Consider the following 22,083-nt stretch of genomic DNA (forward strand, 5'->3'; position numbering starts at 1 on the left):
ATATATCATGTCTGGCATAACAAGTCCAGCCAGGGACCTCCTACAGTACTTTCAATGTCCGGACCCCCTACAGAACATCAATGTCCGGACCCCCTGTTCATATCCACTACATGACAGGTAAAACTTTTGAGTTAAACTAACTTTTTAAAAAACATTGTTTGTGCATGAAAAAAACCCCCAAAAAAACCCCATACAATAAACAACACTTTCATGAATAAGCTGTTACATGCATACGGCTCATAATCATTCATACGGCTGTTTGCAGAAATGTTTGTCAGACTAAAGTCAACAAAAATAAAGTTATATTGCAAAATCCAATCTGGATGAGTCGTTGGCGAGTCACGTTGTCATTTGAGAATACCGTCTTACATAGCAGTGATTTCGCACTTAATAAAATATTGAATTTGCATATGAATGATTTATAACGGTGTCATGGCACACAAATTAAGGCGTTTTGCATGCATCACATAGGATTTAAGAAAACATGACATGTTTAATTGACAGCCTGTTACTGTAATAAAGAGGGCACAGTGGATTGGTCTCCACTGTCCTGGCTGAGCATTGTAGCTGGAATGTCCCTGAAAGCTTCTTAGTGAAAATGATAATATTCTCCATACTGTTTCACATTCACCACACTTGACAGTTTAAATTGGCCAATATGAAATTCACCTCATTTTCGTGTAATTTTCTCCACAGTGTTATTAGACTGATCATATGGTTGTTCAACTGTTCCATATTCTGAGGTTCATTGCCTTAGAATAAAGAGTCAAGGGCTGGAGCATACATTATCTAGTAATTCTGCCACGTACCACCACACACAGCTGTTTTTTTTCTCTTTTTCTTTCCCTCTCTCCCTCTCTTTCCTTCTCTTTTCATCCCCCGCTTCTTCCTCTTTCTCTCTTTGTCTAGCTAGGATATTTCAGCTGTCCAGCTGCCAAAACTATCAGCAGCATTGTTATGGTAATTTATCCTGTCGTTGCACGTTACTGTAGACCAGGGCTGCAGGTCACAGTGTCTGTAGGTAATGTCCTGATGACATTAAGAAGCTTACTTCCTGAACCAAGGTGGTAAAATAATGAGTGAAATCAGGCAGAGTGGAGCGTGGCTGGAGTAATTCCTGCAGATCTTGTGTCCTGCAGGACCTGGAGTTGAGTGACGCTGCCGTAGACTACACAGGAAACAAACATAACAAACATACAGAGCCCAGCGCCAGTCCACCGATGGCCCACAGGCCGGAGACATAGCTGTCGGTCGGGATAGCGTTTAGCTAACCGACCCCACAGTAGTCCACTGTAGAGCAGACTGTTCAGGCAGGGCGGTCAATTAACCATTCGCAATTTAGTCATTCAGCAGATGCTTTTTAGGCAAAGTAAACTGCAAAAATGCGTTTAACATGGAAATCAAACAACATTAGAGTTTGAGGTAGGCAGAGATACAGTGAAATGTGTGCTGTACTCAAGGTTCATACATACAGAAACATACAGCACTGCAAAAGAAAGGGAGAGAAGAGGATTGGCTAAAATAATGAGAAAAGCAGCTGAACGGTCCTGCTGGCAGCAGGGAGCTGTAGTTCTGATTTGCTGAGCTGACGGTCGACTCTGACAGAGGTCTGATGGGTGCCTGCTTGCTGAATGTGGTATGGTGGTCTTGGCTCTACTTGAGGAAGTGTCTACTTGCATCAGCCTCTTCAAAAAGGAAACGGCGGTGGTAATTATGCGCTGCTTTTTTTTTTACAAGCAACAAAGACATCATTGACCTTTGAATTAACAAAAGGGTGTTGCCAAGATGACGGGAAGGATTTAATTGTTCAGCACAAATCCTCAGTCTTTCAGCTGGGACTAAACTGATCCATCTTCACTCCTTTGACATTTTGTTGGACATAATGTATATAAAATTTGTTTCTAATTCCTTATTCCTAATAAAAATTTTGTCCCTGGGTGGCTGAAATTTTTTCCCGGGCAGAACGAGCAACGTTGTGCAGGATTGATGCAAATGCACACGGTGGCTGAGGACGGAAGCCCCGCTTTTGGCCAACAGAGGGCGGTATTAGTCTGGGAATAGCAGCCTGGCCCGTGCCACAGTCACTGACCACTCCATGCAAAACAGCGGCTGTGCTGCAGAAGGGCTGGTCCCCCACCCCCCCCCGCCCCTGCCATCACACCCTGCGCCTGCACCACCACCACACAGCACTGTCTCAACTTTATCATGCACACAGCATGGGCGCAATATGTGAAAACTAGAAAAAATAAAGAAATGTAATTAAAACAATAACTTAAAATCACACATTTGAATTACATGTTACACAATCCGGAACTACGATCCAGAACTGTTTCCAGGGCATTTTCCGTCCGCATAAATATCCGCGGCACTGAAAATATCTCAGCCTTTCAGAAGTGAACATTTGTCACAGCGTGCCTGTAATTAAAGGCGGTTTTGTGTGTTCTGATCTACAGTCTTCATTAAGGCATACATGTGGACTATGTAGTGGATATACTGTATGTGTCATGATATACATATTTCTGATATATTGGGATGCATGTAATTTTCTTTTATTTCATCCCTGTAATTGCATGTCCTTTAATTGTCCTCAGGATGGAATTGTTTATTTTGGTTGTTGTTTATTTCTGCCGATTTTATTCAAAAACTCTTCTCTATGTCTGAAAGATGTGGGTCTATTGGAAAACTGCTACCATTTGCAACACATGGCTACTCATCCTTATCCAAGAGAAGCTGTCCTTCCTGAGAACAGGATATCCTTCCCCCCATCTCTGGGGAGGGGGACTTGAGGGATAGTGGGGGGAGTATTTGAATTGGTTTGTCTCCCCCTCTGACAGATTTACTTGAATGGCAAGGCTCTTCCTGCAATGGTATGTTGCCTAGGCTGTGTTCACAGTATCTCTCTGTAGGGAGGTCTCCGGATTCAGGTTGTAGATCGTATTTTACAATAGGAGTTCCCCACAGTATTGAACTCACTTCTCCGGACTCCATTGCTTCTACCGTGTTTGAATAGGAGACAAGAAGTTTTGTTTAAAGTTTTGATGGTTTGAAAATGTTTGAAGACCTCCTAGGGTTATGACTCGCTAGGGATGTGTTAGCTAGCTAGATATTCAACATTAAAATATAAGCAACTGTTAAATGGAGTGGTGAAATGTATGATCTACTGTATCTGTTTGTTTGTATTTTTTTGCGATGGATGTAGATCATATATGGGAACTATTCAGAAGTTGCCTTCAGAATCTCAACGAGTATAAAGCCCGTAAATATCATAGTGAAATGTTTTGATTCATAAATATGAGTTATTGGAGGTTTTCTTTAAACCTAGCAACGTATTTTGTTCTACTGCTTGGGAAAGCGTGATTCATTGTTTGCGTGTGCTGAGGTGATTTATAAAAGAAGAATGTTATGATAAAAATAGCGGCTGCTAGTATTTAGTCTTAGGCAGGTGGAGATATTACTAGTACATAATAAATCCAAGGGAAAATTGATATTTTGCTGTCGCTGCATTCAGAACAAAGTAAAGAAACAGCAGAATGATTTCTCATTTTAAATTTGATGATTACATTACATGATACCGTGCTTTAGTTTTTTATGTATTGCATTTATTGGCTCACTATTCCACAAGCCATTTTGTACCTAGTGGAAGTCTGTTGTACCAGTTTCCTTTCAGGGCACGTAATTTACCTTTCCCAGGTGCTCTGTCATATTTACTTGTTTAGAATTAATGGCATCAGCAAGATCTGTGACAATGTATCATATATGGCCGGTCCTCTAATTTGCATGCAGTGAATAACACACTTGTCTTTCCTACGCAGAAAAATGTTTGGTGTTAAATCAGCTCTGGTGAACTGCATTATATTCCTTTTGGCATAAACACTGAACTAACTTTGAATGAACACTGAACACCTACAGCTTTGGCGACACAACTCCTTCAGAAAGTTTTGCGAGTTCATTGTTGATACTGCCGAACTTGTTGAGCTGTGTTTGTGAAGAGTGAAATATAACGATTGCATTTCATTTTCAGATGAATAAATGATGATGGGATACAGGGCAATGTCACCTTCGTACAAGACGGGGGGAGAGCTCACAGGCTTGTTTCCAGACAGACAAATCAGAGAATAGTGCCACCAGTCATGTCCCTGTATCACAAATATCACTGCAAAACTGTGGAGAGCCATAGCGGGGCCAGACAGCCAATTCTGACGCAAAGAGGAAACAATAGAAATGCCTGAATTCATGAACTTTACCTTTGCATCTTTACATTTCACTCCCACCCCCAACCCCATCCCCCCCCCCCCCAAAAAAAAAAAAGAGAAATTGGATGACTTTGAATGAATGAATCTAAACGGTGAGAAACTGTTGCAGCCCTGAACAGCATCCAGCCAATAACAAGCATTTGATGAAGTGCCACGTTTAAAATTTCACCCGGCTTCCTCGATTAAAAGAAGGTTATCGTTATAATAAATAGCGAGTCGATTCAAATGTAGTGCTGACTAGCGGATAAAGCATTTAGTATGCTTTTTTTATCAAGATGCTCTATTACTTCTTCATAGAATGATTAATAGCCACACTATGGACACCAGGCATTGATCAAACTATAAATGATTGTCAATAATAAAAACTATGGCAGATCAATCTCTCAGATCTCAATAAGGAGCTGGGCTCGATGGTCTAATATAAGTATTGTCTGTTAATATAGTTAAATGTGTTATCTTATCATTTTAATCATTTTATTTGCAAACATCATTATCAAGGAAAACATATAATCCTATAAAGATGGTTCCTCACTGAATAAAAAATATTAACCTGTTGAGGTGTGACATCACAATTAAGTGAATAGGATGTTCTTAAATGAACACTCATATGCTGATGTAACAATCAACTGATAAGTGAATTCAATTGATTTCTAGAACACTGATGTAGAAAAAAGAACATTCCACAAAACCTACTCTTCAAAGGGTTAAACACTGGTCAACAGAATCACCACAATGCCATAGCCATGAATTGATCCTGTGACTCTGTGGTATTGCTTTGTCTCTCTGACAACATGACTACACAACAGCTACTTTCCCCTTAACTGCAACTTCTAACTAGACACAGGATCCAGTCTGGCGAACAGCTATCTATCACACACATTAATCTGTCAGGCTCTCTACCATAGTGTAAATCTGTGTGTGCGTGTGTGTGTGTGTGTGTGTGTGTGTGTGTGTGTGCTTGAGAGAGAAGAAGAGAGAGAGAAAGGAGGGAAATAGACAATATTTGTGCATGTAAGAGGGTGAATGAGAGTGTATGTGTGTGAGAGAATGGGTGAGACAGTGATGCACATTTCATATCGAAAGATGACACATTGGTAAGTCCCTCTGTGACTGGAAACTTTGAGAGAGTACGGTACAAAAGAAGACACTAATGCGAAACTAAAGAAAACCTGACTGTTGTTGGAATTATTGTTCTGAAGCTGCCAGACAGGTTGTCTGAGTCTACGTTGGTGTAACCTTGTTCAAGAGACCTGCAATTTCATCATCAAGGTGTCTGCAAAAAGCCGTATTACTCCCAGCATGCAGTGACAACACGATTGTCTTATTATCGGTGTGGTGAAATCATCAAAGCACTCCAAATTAATGGGATTAATGCTAAAACAGCCGAGAGGACAGCCGTTAAATGAATGTTTGGCTTTCAGTGGATGGTGGTTTTGAGTACGCAGGAACAATTTTGGTATTAAGCCTCATTTCATTGTCCTGCTCTCACATTCTTTATATGGAGCTCCACAGTGTGGAATGGAGCGTTGATATGGAGCTCCACAGTGTGGAATGGAGTGTCCATATGGAGCTCCACAGTGTGGAATGGAGTGTTGATATGGAGCTCCACAGTGTGGAATGGAGTGTTGATATGGAGCTCCACAGTGTGGAATGGAAAGTTCATATGGAGCTCCACAGTGTGGAACGAAGTGTTGAATAAGTGGTTGTCTGGAGAACGTTATACATATTTTTTCTGCCCAGGTTTCATCTTACAAACATGGAGGATCACTTGCATTTGCTCACATGGCGGACAGGGTGGGTGGATAAGGAGCTATGATTACTGTAGGTGCACTCTTCTACCAATGCATTCTTTTGGAAAACAGGTTGTTTCCATGGTGTTAAAATCCAGGGGGAAATCTCTTTCCTTGAATTTTTCTCACCCTCTTGCCAGCTCTTTCCATATGGGATAGAGTCTGCACAGTGTTTAATGCGGTACCTGCGAGTATATCTGATATATCTTTCACTGTCTCCCACTCTCTCTCTCTCTCTACCCTTCATTGGCACAAGACAACACCGCATTTCGTATTGCCAAGCCATACAATGTTATAAAAAACGTTCATTTAACACTGAACCATACTTATACATCAAAAGCTATGAAAAAAAGAAAGCAGCCATTCATGAACTTTCTCTCTGATTTGAGGATAGAGTAATTACAATGAAGAAAAATGATCAAATATCTACCAAAAAGCTATATATAGTGGGCTCCAGAATTATTGGCACCCTTAATACAAATGGATAGGAAAGGCTGCATATAATAAACAACATGGATAATTGTGATATTTTGTGTTTAGACATGGGACAACTTCATACTTTCATTTCAATACATTTACTCTCATGTTTCACTGTTTTTTATTTATTTAGTAATATAATTGTATTCTTCACAGGTGCACAAATTATTGCCACTCCTAACAATTATTGTAAATAAAACAAAACACAGGGGCACTGGCAATATCATTTTCCTTAATTTAGTTAATCTCAGTCAAAAGGAACTATATTGTGTCATTCCATCACTTCCTGTTTCACTACAGTATAAAAATGAGGCAACAATCCCTTTTTCTTCCATCAGCATGGGAAAAGTCAAAGAACTGGCCATTCAGAAGACACAGGTGGTAGTTGACCATCACTAGTTGGGTGAGGGGTACACACAAGCAGCGAAACATACGACATAGCACTGCGAGTGGAATAATAAAAAAGCATAAAACATATGGAATGGTTGCAAACTTGCCAGGCAGAGGATGCAAGTGCATATTATCCCCAGGGACGGTAAGGAAGATGGTAAGGGAGGGCCATAAGTAACCCAAGGATCGCAGTTTAAGAATTCCAGAGATTGGTTGTGTCTTGGGGCCGCCAAGTCTTAAAAATAACCATAAAATGGAACTTCTATACCAGCAAACACTTTGGCAGAGAGTGGAAGAGAGTGCTAAAGACAGATGAGACCTAAATGTAACATTTTCGCCAGACACACCATCAACTTCTTTGGCAGCACAATGGAATGAATAGAAGGAGAATCATCTCATACCTACTGTCAATTATGGCAGTGGGTCATGGAATGTTTTGCTGCCAGTGGTCCAGGGGCACTATTTAAGACCAGTGGCACAATTAATTCAACAAATTAGCAGGAAATCGTGGCAGAAAATCTGGTTGCCTCAGCTAGGAAGCAGTGTCTTGACCGTAGATGGTCCAGCAGGACAATGACTCCAAGCACACATGGAAATCCACACAGAAATGGTTAAGTAAAAAGAACAACCATGTTCTGCAATGGCCATCTCAGTCTGGGGACTTAAATCCCATGAACAATCTTCTGCATGGGAGAATGGTCAAAAATACCTTCAATTGTGTTCTCTAACCATATCACAAATTATAGGAAAAGACTCATGCATCATTGCCAGGGGCAATTGTATAAAGTATGTAAGACTTTGTTTGATTCCATTGAATCAGTAAAAAGCCCATTGCTTTACACATACTGGAGACTGAAGTCAATAACTGCGTAATGTTTTAGTTCACAGCTTTTTTCTTGTGCATATTTATTAAGGGTGCCAATAATTCTGGAGCCCACTGTAATTGATGATAATAATAATGGTGCTGATGATAATGACAAATTAATCATGGAATAGTACATAAGAAATTAAATAGAATATAAATAAATATGCTATTTATAAATAAGTTCTCTCTCTCTGCCATAAGCATACCACTGCTTTTGATGCTATCATTTATCGTTCATAATTGATGTGTTCTAATGCGCATACAGTATATCTGCTGATGACCTTGAATTACTTGGCTCTCAGAGTGATATATTTACCGGGCCCAAAATAGCACAGCTGAATAGTGACTGCCACTGCTTTTAAAAAGAACATGCACAGTCTAAATAAACAGTGGTGCAGTGGGCAGCACTGTCTCCTCGCAGCAAGAAGGTTCCGGATTCAAATCCCAGGCTGGGGCCTTTCCGTGTGTGGCTGGCATGTTCTGCCCATATCTTTGTCTGAGTGAGCACTCCAGTTTCAACACGCTGGTTAGAGAAACTGGAGAGTCTAAGCTGCCCCTAGGTGTGAGTGTCTGAGTGAATGGTGTGTGCCCTGCGATGGATTGGCCTCCTGTCCAGGGTGTATTCCTGTCTCTCAGGCATGGTGGCATGTGCAAGCGCAGTGCATGCTGGGATAGGCTCCACCCTGACCAAGCATAAACAGGTTAGAAGGTGATGGATGGATGAATGGATTGATGAATGAATAAATAATGTAAACTGAATTAGAAACGTCGTCTGATTCACCCGGCCTGCTGAGGTTATTATGATTTAATCTCTGTGGTTGTTATTAAAACAATGGCAGATTATTAGCAATATCTGAAACTCTTATTGCAGTTTATCTTAATATCGTGAACCATAGTGCCAAAAAATGACACAATTGATTGATTACAATGATTAAATTAAATGACAATCAATTGACATCACATGTGGCATTTTGATGTTGAAGTTCAAACTTTTTCATGTGTCAATGCTTTTATAGCAATTAATGAACCTCAATAAATAAATCATTGGCCTAATCTATTTATACGGTGGGAATGTTTTTTTTCCTTTAGTTGGAATGCATCCCTCATCTCTCTGTAAGACCATAACCTTTTCACGCTTTGCCAAAAGCACATAAATTGCACTGAGAGCCCCCTAATATGCCATGTCATCGCTGTGCAGCTGATTTTGTCTCTGCAATTTCTCCTTCTTGTGAAAAGATGACTGCACAGTGCTCTCAGCTTTTTGGAGGCCATTGTATTTGTCAAAAAGCGCAGCATTAACGGTTGACTTCTGTCAGTTACGAACACTCCCCCTTTCCCTCGCCGACAATAGCAATCGCAGCGGGTCAAGTCATTACTACTTCCTGAAAACATATTCATTTATCTTGCATCTCTCACTTCAGTACTTCCCAGGGTTGCACTTTCCATGCCTGTAGGGAGATGAACGTTCGCTGCCTGTTATAATATGCATTTATTACAGCTAATAATAAACCCAATATCACATATTTTAAGACAAAAAAATATATAAAATACATCCTCACTTGGACTCATGTTCCTGAGAATTGCAGTATACAGGGACTGTCTTTGCTGCATATCCGGCCTGCATACTGTATTGTGCATTGTGCATTGTGAATGCACTGATATGAAAATGTGATCATGAGCATGAAATCTGAAATAGGTTATTTCATATTCAGAAATATTAAATATCCTGAGGTATAGCTGCAGTAAAAAAAACGAATAAAAAAATGATGACAGTAATCTATAAAAATCATAATTCTGTCAAATGCGTTTAGCAGGTCTTGTTCCCCATGTGTTTTAAGAAGAAGTGTGACATCTTAGCTCCTGTAGACTTGATGAGCTGTACAGCCAAATGTCATTTGTGTTACTGTGCTCAGAGAAGCTGTTTGTCATTTGTGTTACTGTGCTCACAGAAGCTGTATGTAATTTGTGTTACTGCGCTCACAGAATCTGTTTGTCATTTGTGTTACTGTACTCAGAGAAGCTGTTTGTCAGTTGTGTTACTGTACTCAGAGAAGCTGTTTGTCATTTGTGTTACTGTGCTCACAGAAGCTGTGTGTCATTAGTGTTACTGAGCTCAGAGAAGCTGTTTGTCATTAGTGTTACTGTGCTCACAGAAGGTGTATGTCAGTTGTGCTACTGTGCTCACAGAAGCTGTATGTCATTTGTGTTTCTACGCTCGGAGAGAATAAAAGCCATGTGAGTGAGAGAAGCCCCTGTGTGAGAAAGCAAAACCCTTAGTCTGTGAAAATTGGTATTAAAAAGCTGCGGTTGGTGATATATGATCCATGGATCCATTTTCTCCTCGTGGAATACCTCCCCATCGTGTGGGCAGTCCAATTCCCATGCTAATGGGTTAATGCATTCATATTCATATACAGTATCTGCGGTTTCCTTGAATATACAGTATATCCAAATCACAGAATTAATATGTGTGTCCATATATGTGCATGCAAATGTGCCTGTGGTATGTGCAGATACTTATTTTGTTTGCATGAGTGCTGCTGCTGTGTGTGTATGTGTGTGCGTGCCATATATGTGTGTGTGTGTGTGTGTGTTTGTGTGTGTGTGTGTGTGCGTGCCATATGTGTGTGTGTGAGTGCGTATGTGCCTGTATGAGTGTGCATATGTATGCGTGATTGTGTGCGTGTGTGTGTGTGTGTGTGTGACTGTGACTGTGAGTGTGAGTGTGTTTTCAGGGTGAATTCTGAAAGAGCCCAATTGCGTATCAGAAGGGGGCTTGAACACGGTGAGCACGTGTCCATAGTAGAACGCTGGCACTAAAACAGTGTGTTAATACATTAGACTGTAAACTGCTGCATTCACACACACTTTCTGTCAGAGCTGCAAAGAGAGCTATCAGAATGGGACAAATGGCATTAAAGGTGGATTCAGTCCTACTCTGGTCTGCCAGGGTAGATCGTTGCATTTCAATTAAAAACTAAGCAAAGTATGATATGGTCAGGAACATGTATATTTAGAGTTTATAGTTTTGAGATTTTTATGCACAGTACTGTATTCTCAACCCTCGCGTTCCTCACAAATTCAAGTTCAATGCAAACAGAAACGAGAACGCAGTCCGGGAACTACCAAGTTCCGAGTATGGATGGTTCCCGAACTGTTCTGTGACATGGAAAAGGGGCAGCCTTGTCTGTCAGACAACCCTTTAATGGCTTAACTTATTTTATAATGGGACTCTTTACCGACTTTTCAAACCAGCCCAGGTCTTGCCTGGTTAAAGACTAACGACAGCGGGATCAGAATAGGCCCAGTTAGGGTTCTGTTTTGGAATTCTGCTGGTATCAGCTCTCTCTGCTGCTTAATCTCATGAGACCAAGTCCAAAGGGCACATTGGTAAAACATTGCCATGTCCTTCCATTGATATGCCCTATATCACGTTGCTCCTCTAATACCACACATCTCGCCATTCAATAGTGGCCACTGAAAAATGAGACAATAGTTTGAATGCAGTTTGAATGCAGTTAGATCAAATGACCCATAGTCCAGTAATATATTACCAGGTTCCCATATGGAGGGAGGGAGGGAGAGAGAGAAAGTGAGAGAGAGAGAGAGAGAGAAAAATAAGAGAGAACGGAGAACGAAAATATTCTACATTCAAAGACAGAAGTTAAACAATGCGATTTCATTAATGTATTATGACACATCAAGAATGCAAAAAACATTATTTAACAAAAAAAAGGTCACTGGCTTTAAAGCGGCAAAAATATTTCTCCTTCCAGAGCTGTACATAATAACTAATAAACAATTTGGCTCAACTTTGTATACACAGTATAGAAAATTTATCTGACAAAACAAATTGTTCAATGTTACATCAACATTGTTACATGTTATATCAACATACTGTATGAGTTACTGAATTACAGTAACTCATACAGTATGTTGATATAGAAGGGATTACATTTTTACTGAATTTTACATTCACTTACACTGAACAATTTCTTGTGTGACTATACACAACAATATGCTCTGTGGAAAATAAACTCTGTCCAACATGATCCTTATTTGCTTTGTATGTTGAATTAATTCATTTTTATATATGCCTTTTTTCAATATCTAAAAGCTAATTTATCATTGCACATCATGCATGCATGTAATATAGCATAGCATTAATTAAGTGTTAGGACACATGACACCTCCTAGCTTCACAGTTTTTTTGAACCACAGAGGTGTTTGGATGTATGTTAGCTAATTGTATGCTGACAGTGGGTGCGCTGTTAGCATATAGAGCTAAATTGGACCTTAATCTTTGGCATGACTTTCACCGTGCACAAACTGTGAAGTGGAGACATATTGAATGCGGGGTGTTCATTTCAAGGCTGAGGGCTAAGATCCTGTCCGGGTGAAAGAGATCAATTTGTGAGGCATACTCCTTTTATAATTATACAGCTGCAGAGGTGCCAAATAAGTGTGTCGTGCCGAATCTTAATTCAACGGCCATTCCAGAGTTTACCCCAAGATACGTGTTTCAAAGGAGCAAGGCCGACATCTAGCTTATAGAAATAATTGCTCTGACGTTTAATACCAAGTGACTTGTTAAAATATCATCTTTGATGTGCAGTCTACAAACCATGGAATCCTCCATGAGTACAGTGTAGATATGAATTATATTGAATTATTGATTTATGGGTCTAGGCTATTAAAGAAATTGCTTTCATCTAGCTAATGAAAATTGCTGTGCATCTCAGTCTGTCTCAATGATAAAAAAAAATAGACATACCACCTTTAATTTACATTCTCACTTTCAGCTACACCTTTCAATTTAGTTATGAGCAAATAAGTGATAAGGATCTCCACTCTTCTACAGCACGGAGACCCAGGGCCTGTGTTAGAGCCTCATGTGAGTTTAAATGTTTACACAAAGGCACACTTCAGTTTGTACCATATATTACAATAAAAACATAAAAGCCCACATATGAGAAGGTATATATAATACAATGTGTTGCTTAATTAAAATCACTATGTGTCAAAAGCTGCTTCCTCTGAAAAAAAAAAAAATTGTTCTCATGGTAAGGTAGAAATTGTTTTTTGATTTCTTACCTTCTGGCTAGAGCAAACAGCAGTTTAAAGATGAATGCCCTCCGCTGTGGGTTTTACCTAGGGATAGACACAGAGGAACAAGACAAAGGGCTACTACTACTTTTTATAATATTAAAGTTAACGCTTATTAATAATTGAATTATTGTTGTATTTATTGTGCTATTGTTGTGCATTATCTGTTTGCTTGGCAGACATCTTGTCTTGAGGGACTCGCATGTGCCCCCATTTATTTTCCCGGATATATTTATTTATATTACTGGAGCTATTTGGGTTAAGTGCCTCTTTGAAAGATCAGGTCTCAGGGCAGTAGCCAGTAGGACACGGTACTGTTGAGTCTATGATGACTTACAGTTTATAATCAGTGGTAAAAAACCATTCAAAAACATTAACAAGTTAGGCTTGCTCCACAGCATTATAAGGCATTAAATTCAGGCACTTAGCAGATCCACAGAGATGTAAATGGATGATATTTAGCATGGTAGCCTCATATACAGCTGGGCAGCAAAAATGTGGGCACTCTTGGTTTATATGTCTGTTACAATTATTGGAGGTGGATTCATTATGCTTTGGGGTTGTGTGGCAGCTGGGGGCACAGGAAATATTGTGGAAGTGGAAGGAATAATGGATTCCACCCAATATCAAGAAATTCTAGACGCTAATGTTCAAAGGTCAGTCCAGACACTGGAGTTGAAGAGAGTTTGAATATTCCAGCAAGACAATGATCCAAAGTATACCTCAAAATCAACCATGAAGTACCTCCAGGAAAGATGGTGAAGGTTTTGGAATGGCCACCACAGTTCCCAGACTTCAATATTATTTAAAATCTGTGGCGAGAGGCTGAACAATATTTCTGAGCTAGAGGTGTTTTGCTAGGTGAGAATTAAAAGACTCCTAGCTGGCTACAGGAAGCATTTACAAGCTGTTATAGTTACCCAAGGGGGAGTTACAAAGTACTAACGGACAGGGCTCCCAAACTTTCGCACAGGGTCTTCTTCCTTTTTCGTTATTTTGAAACTGTGAAAAATGTCAATAAAAAGTAATCTTGTTAAAAACGTTTTTAAAAAATGTGTCATGTTTAATGTTGTACCATTATACATGACACAGGGAACAGGGTTGAGTAGCCCCGACTTCCACAAGAGGAAGATAAAGAAGAAGATGAACTTCATCACTGTCAATTTTCTTTCCTTCTCTATCTCCCACTTTCTCTCTAACCAACACGAGAGAGTTTGCTCTACTCCAAAGCATGTGATGTCGGCCGCTGCTTCTTCTCATGTCCGCCGTGGTGAGTCACAGAGGAAGGCCGCAGGAGTCCCGACTGCCAGCTGCTGCCAGCTGTGCGTCACCCTGAGGAGAGACTGATGGTGGGGCCCACCCAATGCACAAGAACAGGGCTTCAGCTCTCCGAGCCACCCAACACTCCCACCACCATCAATCTACTCCACCGGACCGATGCAGCGATGATACAGCTTTCCTGCTTTTTAGCATTCACATAAATAAAATCAATTACTTTTCACCCCCTGTGTTACAAATGATGTATGACGCAGTGTTGGCTTGGCTCGATGCTGTAGCATTTGCTTTGTCTTTCAATTCTTAATTATCTATCAAACGGTGGGTTTTAGTGGCCATGCGTCCACACATTCATCAACTGGGATCCTGTTGAGTCACCCCAGTCTTTGATTCATAAGTATATTTAAATACACTTTTTATTCATACAGTGGGGTTACATTTTAAAATGACAGAAATTTCTGAATTTCTTAGTATTTTGTATGTCCACCTCTTGCTTTAATGGCAAGGTGCACTCAAGCTGGCAGGGAAAACCGGATTCCCAGCATTATTTGACAATGTTCCAAAGAGCACCTTGTGATGTTACTGAATGCTTGGCTTTTGTCAGTCTTCAAGCTTCCCCATAAATATTCAATGGGGTTGAGGTCAGGTGATTGTGGATTGCCCAGCACTCCTTGCTCTTCTTTGGTCTTCGAGTAGTTTTTGCAAAGCTTTGAAGTAACTTTCGTTTATTTTCATTTTTTCAAAATCCTAAAACTTTCTGTTTATTTCCGGGATTACATGAAAAAAACCCCCAGATTTTCAATGTGGTCTTAGACTTCTGGACCCCACTGTATATAAAAATATTTTTTAAATAGACTATAATTTTCTGCCATATTTTATATTTAATTATATATACCAAATTTCTGTATCTGGCTGAACCTCTATCAGCATTCCATACAGTAGGTATTAGAGCATTGCAGGTGCTTAGTTTATCTTTCTTATGATGACACAACATGTTGTACTTGATTTCCTAGTAACAGTGTATACTTCATCTGCAACACGATGCAGGTCGCCCAGTGTGTGCCTGAATATAATTAAATTACCTGCTTCCTCCACCTTTTACAGACATGCTATTTACAGGAAAGAATTGCACAGAATACTGAATAATGGCAATGTTTTATGACCAGAAGATGCTAGGTACAGTATATCACCCCAGGGAGTGAGGTATTCCATTCCTCTTGGATTCCAATGCCAATTTCCAATAAAAAAATGTCCAACCCATCTAACGAAATATGCTGTTGTGAGCTAATATTTGCTAGATTCATGACAAGTCCTTACGGCAAATGGTAAGATGTGTTCTGAAATGTCCCGTTTAAATCAAATAGAATTTCAGTCTCTGTATAAGAAACACACACACACACACACACACACACACACACACACACAAGAAGCGCAGTTCTCTGGTACACTAGTGATGCTAAGGATGCTACTAAGTGGCTAGCCCTATATTCAACCCATTCCCATGTCCATCCCAAGTCTGGGGTTGTGGTTGATCTGTCTTATTCCTATACTAATTGCCGGTAATCCCTCCAGATAATGTATCACAACCCTATACCAGATGTGAGTAAACAAGATGAAGGTTCTCGGTAAGTCAGGCCCATATTGACCCCTGCTATGAAACCAAACTGAGTTTGAAACCCTGGCAGCTCACGCAGTCAGGACATTCACGCCAGTGATGTGCAAGTATCTGAACAATGTTGACGTTCCTGAACAATGGTATCACCAGGTGATACCAAAAGCAGAAGATAATCTAAGATGATGTAAGTACGTCTGATGATGCCGATCCTTCAGCCCTTTATGAAGAGGATCCTTCACAACTCACGCAGGACCAGATCGTCAAGTTCGTTTCCGTAAATATCGTTTTTTTAAAACTCCCGCTCGCTGGCTTGATACTCCCAACCAAGCGTGCGTAACCGACACGAGATAAGTTTTCTCCCAACTTTCTGGTAAGGGTGTGCGGGACGAGGTGGGCCAGCTCAGAGGAACACGCCGATGCCGATATCATTTGTCTGGGCAGATAAATCATCAGTATTGAGCCTGTCTCTCACAGGCTGTCAGAGCTCTGCCATGATTGAATTTGTTGCTATGTCTGGAGGAAGCGCTGTTTAAACACGGGGACCGATGAAGGGTACACGGACAGCGCATTTTAATTAGGGCCTCTCTCTGCGCCCGCCCTAGCCCGGGGAAGGGCCCCTGTCTCAGGAGGCGCCGTCGTGCGCCTCTCTCCGCGCGTCTCGCCCTCGCTCCTCGTTGACTTTTCCGTGACATTGCGCCGCGCGGAACGCGGGAACGGATCAGCCGAGTCCCCGGAACGCCCGCGGTGCCGCATCGGCATGGCAACCATGCAGCAGGGGGAAATCCCAGGGTTTCGGCAAAGGAAACGGAACGACCCCCAGGGGGGGGGCGGCGGGTTTCGTTCCCCGACGGGATGCGGTCTACGTACCAGCGCAGAACGGGGCACAGCCGGAAATACGCGGCTGTTCGAAAACAACATGTAAAAATGAATGCTGCTAAGCAAATTAATCATTTCATATAAACGCTGGGTTTTTACTTTGTAAGTGTTTTGCTGTTCGATACTGACATTTCAAGCACAGAGCAGTGTTAAGGTCAATCTGACGCAAAGCAGTAGTTGTGCTACTCTGCACAGCCACAGCCCAATGACACATCTGTCAGCTCCCATCTGCACTTTACGGGGGCATGCAGGTATGTGTCTCTTTTGGAATACATGAGGGTATTCTGTTTGTGGTCTCATTTGACAGTATAGACTTTGTGCTTTTCTGTAGCCAGGCACGCTCATTTTTCATGTTCAAGGATGACACTTGCTTTTCCATTTCTTTAAACCATAAGAAAGTTTTTTTCTTCTCCTTCAGTATTGTTGTTCAACTCTCTGAAGAATTTTATATATTTTTTCTAAATCTAGAACCCAACTGCTTTCTGTTAACAGTTCTGATTACATCAGCATTAGAATGTTCAGTTCTGAAAGTTCTGGAAGCTGAGTATGAGCAAATTCCACATGGTTTACTTGCCTTTTCATATTTCAAACTAATGATATTGATATCAACATGCTAATACAGTAGCATGCAGTTACAAATGCACATTATATCATAAATAATCTCTTTCATATTTGATTGAAAAAAAAAACGTCTTTCATTTAAAGGATAAAATGTTTGATGTACAATAAATTACAATTCCACAACGAAAGCATTATGACAAAGATTTGATTAATGGGATAGCATAAAATGTGTATATATACTTGTTCAAATGATGTATTGCAGTTGCCGCCTTTGATTTAGCATGTTTTTATTTTCATAGAGATAACTATGACTGTAGAAACAATAAACTGCCTAGTAAACATGCCATGAATTTAGCCCCAGTTTAGTGCTTTAGCATTCTATTACAAGTTTCCGCAAGTTTCTTATTAAAATTCAATGCCAGGATGCTGATATTGGCCCGCTGTTCAATGTGTCAAACATGGCTTAACCTTAGATTGCAGCAGCTTAGATTAGTTTGCATTAGATTAATCCAAGCAATATATGTATATATGTATATAAAAACACACACACACAAACAAGGCATGCAAGCATGCACACACACACATACACACACACAAGCACACACACACATGCACACACACAAACAACTGCAGCCCCATGGCTGGAGTGCATACACACACACAACAAACACACACACACGCACACACACAAACAACTGCAGCCCCATGGCTGGAGTGCATACACACACACAAGCACACACACACACACGCACACACACAAACAACTGCAGCCCCATGGCTGGAGTGCATACACACACACAACACACACACACACACACACACACGCACAAACAACTGGAGTGCATTGGAACTGCACAGTGCCCTAATGAATAGCTAAACAGTTCAGGAGAGATACAGAAACATGAGATGCAGAACTGATCCACATCCAGCAGTTGACACATGGCTGTACCCTCTTTTTATTTTGACCACATCACAATGTTTCAGTGAATGAAAGCGGTGCTTCTGATGTAAAGAAGATTCAACTGTAGGGTTTAATTTCGTTTAGTTTAGTTTATTGGAAAATTAGAAGTGAGACTCAAAGAAACAGTAAAGTAATTACTTATTTCCACTGTGGTCCTTATAAAGGGGCTCGTGACAAGGTAGTTGTGTAACCATCAAATTAAATCTAATTCCGACATCCCACGATCCAAATTCTCCTCAGCATCATTGCAATTAACACATAAATAAACAATTCGCAAAACAGAAGTCAATGTGAATACATAGCTTTTAAGTTTAAGAAACTTCCAACAGAGTTCTAAGTTGACCAAAACTATTACAAGCGTAAAGAACAATAAAATAGGGTTGAAATATGGTACATCTAAAGAGTTGATTCATTGTAAATAAGTCAATTATGTTATAAAAATGACTCATGGGAAAAGTGTCCTTGGAAAAAGAAAAACGTAGACGGTTGTCATTTTGACCATTCCACCTGAGGATGTTTAAGAATCTGTGACAGTCTGGTTCCTAGAACATTGCACCCCTTACCTCAACATTAAATAGATTTTCCCATGGACTGTGACGGAAAAGCAAAAGCAATTTTACAGGTACATAGTCTTCCAAAAAATCATAAAAAAGCAGACCTGAGAGGGGATTTTACATGCTGGTGATTTTTCTGCCTTTTTGAAATTGGCAGGAATGAACTAGCCTTTTTACAGCAGTCTTAACAAAGTGTGTCCACTTTACCTTCTGCACCTTTCATCCACTTCTATAGCAGAAAACACACAGTATCACAGTACCTCTGTGCTCCATTTCAAACAGACAACATAAAACACACTTTAAAGGCTGTGCATTGCAGGCTAATACCAAATAGCACAATTTCATGTTTAACATAGAAATAACATAGTTTAACATTTTCTTCTTCTTCTTCTTCAATCAATTTCTTTCATATGATTAATTTATACACAACTCGTAGAAAACCGCAGTGTGTTGTGCTACAAAGCACAATCTAAACACAAATAGAACAGGGAAGACCCTAGGACCATTAATCACAATTGCTAAAACAGTTTAACAGATAGCTGCAACAGTCCAAAGCTAATTATCCCTAATTTGGTGCCAGAAATGGATCTTCCTACTTCTGTCGGTGGTAGGATAGGGCGGGGCCAGGGAATGGGAGGCTTGGGGGGGGTGGTAATGCTGACAGGAGGGAAAGACAATGTTTAAGCATATCATGGGCACTGATGCAGAGACATACCAGGGCTTTTTTTATTTTTAAATATATCTTTTTTAGGCCTTTTTCTGCTTTATTGGACAGTATAGTATAGACAGACAGGAAGAATAGGAGCCAGAGAGAGGGACATGCAACAAATTGTCGGACGGTCGGATTTGAACCGCCGACGTCGTGGCTCGCAATGAGCGTGTGGATAATGCTCTACAGGCTGCACCACCGAGACAGCCTATTTTGTTTCAGTTTTTTAAATGCAGGTAAACTCTTTCTGTCTGATATGGGCGGGGGCATCTCTGGACCGGCCTCCACACGGGTCCCTGTCTGTCATGGGAGAGACGTGAGCCTCTACGCTGGTCTCTGCTCATCATGGGAGAGGCGTGAGCCTCCAAACGGGTCTCTGCTCATCATGGGAGAGACGTGAGCGTCCACGCGGGTCTCTGCTCATCATGGGAGAGGCGTGAGCCTCCAAACGGGTCTCTGCTCATCATGGGAGAGGCGTGAGCCTCCAAACGGGTCTCTGCTCATCATGGGAGAGGCGTGAGCCTCCAAACGGGTCTCTGCTCATCATGGGAGAGACGTGAGCGTCCACGCGGGTCTCTGCTCATCATGGGAGAGGCGTGAGCCTCCACGCGGGTCTCTGCTCATCATGGGAGAGGCGTGAGCCTCCACACGGGTCTCTGCTCATCATGGGAGAGGCGTGAGCCTCCACGCTGGTCTCTGCCCGTCAGTGGCGTCAGCCCCATTGCGGGGGGCAGTTCGCTCCGTGGGCCTCTCCTCATTTGAAAAACCTATAGAGCCCCGGCGAGGGGCCTGACAAGATGATGGATCAGTTTTACCATATTGGCTTGTTGATCCATATTCTCAGGAGTGCGTATTAGCATTTGCCATTCAGGTGTTGAGCCCTCAAGTCCTGTTCTGCTGATTAGCAGAATCCTTCAGGTCCCAATAATTAATGTTTAACATCAGACCTCGTCTGTGTGGGGGGGGAGGAGGAGGAATGCGTAGGGGGGAATGGCAATGTTAAGTGCTCCAAACAGGTTGGGCCCTGGAGGTCTGGGGGAAAATCAATGCGGGTGGTTAACACCACTGCCTCGGGAGAGCGTCCTGCCAAGCAGACGCAATTCCACATGAGCGCTGGCGTTAGCCCGTTCGTTTGTTTCTTCAGTTTTGAATATGGAAAAGAATATATAGAAATCTGAATATTTCGCCCAGCCTGTAGACCGCTTATGCAAGGTTAAGTCCCTCACCAAGGGCAAATGCGCTGCCTCACATCGAAATTACATTAGGTGCAATATTTAATCAAGCGTAAATGATTTACACTGTGCAGTGTCTGCGCTTAAAGCCAAACTCAAAAGGCACGCGGCGCCAAACGTGACCTTGAACACACGAAGTCTCTGCTCTTTTCCTCCAGCCGCAAGAATCGCATGTTTCCTGAGTGCGTCGCGGATAGACGGTGCCTCTGATTTAACCACTTATTTTACCCTTTACTCTGATAACGGTTCGCGGTTGTAACAGGAGCCGGGCGCCCGATCGCCGATCGATTTCGGCTTGTGACAAACAACTCTCGTTAAAATTTGATCACGTTGGTTCTCACCTTTATGCAAAAGGCTATTCTGTGTCTGTTATCAGATCCATCGCTGGGGCACCGTTTCTCCCCTTTATCTGCTGGGAATACTAAGAACTGAAGCGCTGGCACACAGCGGATGATATATTTCTGCGACACACGTTGCAGTATAGCTAAGGGCAGAGTGCCATCAGCGTGAATCTTCCCACGCCTGAACGCAGTAGGCCAAGGATACCTGCATTAATGAGCAATGACATCATAATTCCCTCCTGTGAATTATGGAGGGAATTTCCCTCCTCATTTCCCTCCTCATTTCCCCCGCCTCCCTCCTGATTTCCCCCGCCCCCCCCTTTCTGATATCCCTATCCCACTTGTCTAACCCCCCCCAAAAAAAAAAATATAAAAAAATAAAAAAATAAAAGGCACTTATGATGACTATATGTTTACAACAACACTTCATGTGTATTTTACTAGTTATGGATGTGATGCTTTAAGTTGTGGAAGAACCTATGCACTTGTAAGTCGCTTTGGATAAAAAGGTGTCTGCCAAATGACAAAAATGTAATGTAAATAATGAACTTTTGCATTCTGGCTGACGGCTGCAGTAATGATGCATGCGGCCTGCGTACTGTGGTATGTCTGTGTGTCAGTATGTTCATTCGTAAGCACAGCGACTGCCACTGTTTTTACGCCACCTCTAGATGCAGCCGGCGGATTGAGGGTTCCGGTATCTCTGAATCAATCTACGATATTTGCATTTCATTGTTTCTACTTGTGTTCTTTCTTGGAATAATGACAGGCATTCCTACAAAACAAATACGGCTATAACTTATCTCTGCTGGGAATCAAACATATGACCTTCTGGCTATGTGCTCCTTTCATTAAGGTATTGAATGCTTTTTTCTATTTTTTGACCAGGCAGGGAACCAGTCATCTGCATCCCTGTGTGATTACACGACAGGCCTTTAGCTCCAGCTGAAAGCATGGAAATTTAATTTACACACTTTTATTGTGTTTACTCTCTTTAGAAATGTGGATCAATGTGCAGGTAATAAATTATTGTATTGGGCAAATAAATGGCCCACAGATACTTCCAGTATTGTCAGTA

Source organism: Conger conger, chromosome 6, assembly GCF_963514075.1.
Source record: "Conger conger chromosome 6, fConCon1.1, whole genome shotgun sequence".
Classification (NCBI taxonomy): domain Eukaryota; kingdom Metazoa; phylum Chordata; class Actinopteri; order Anguilliformes; family Congridae; genus Conger; species Conger conger.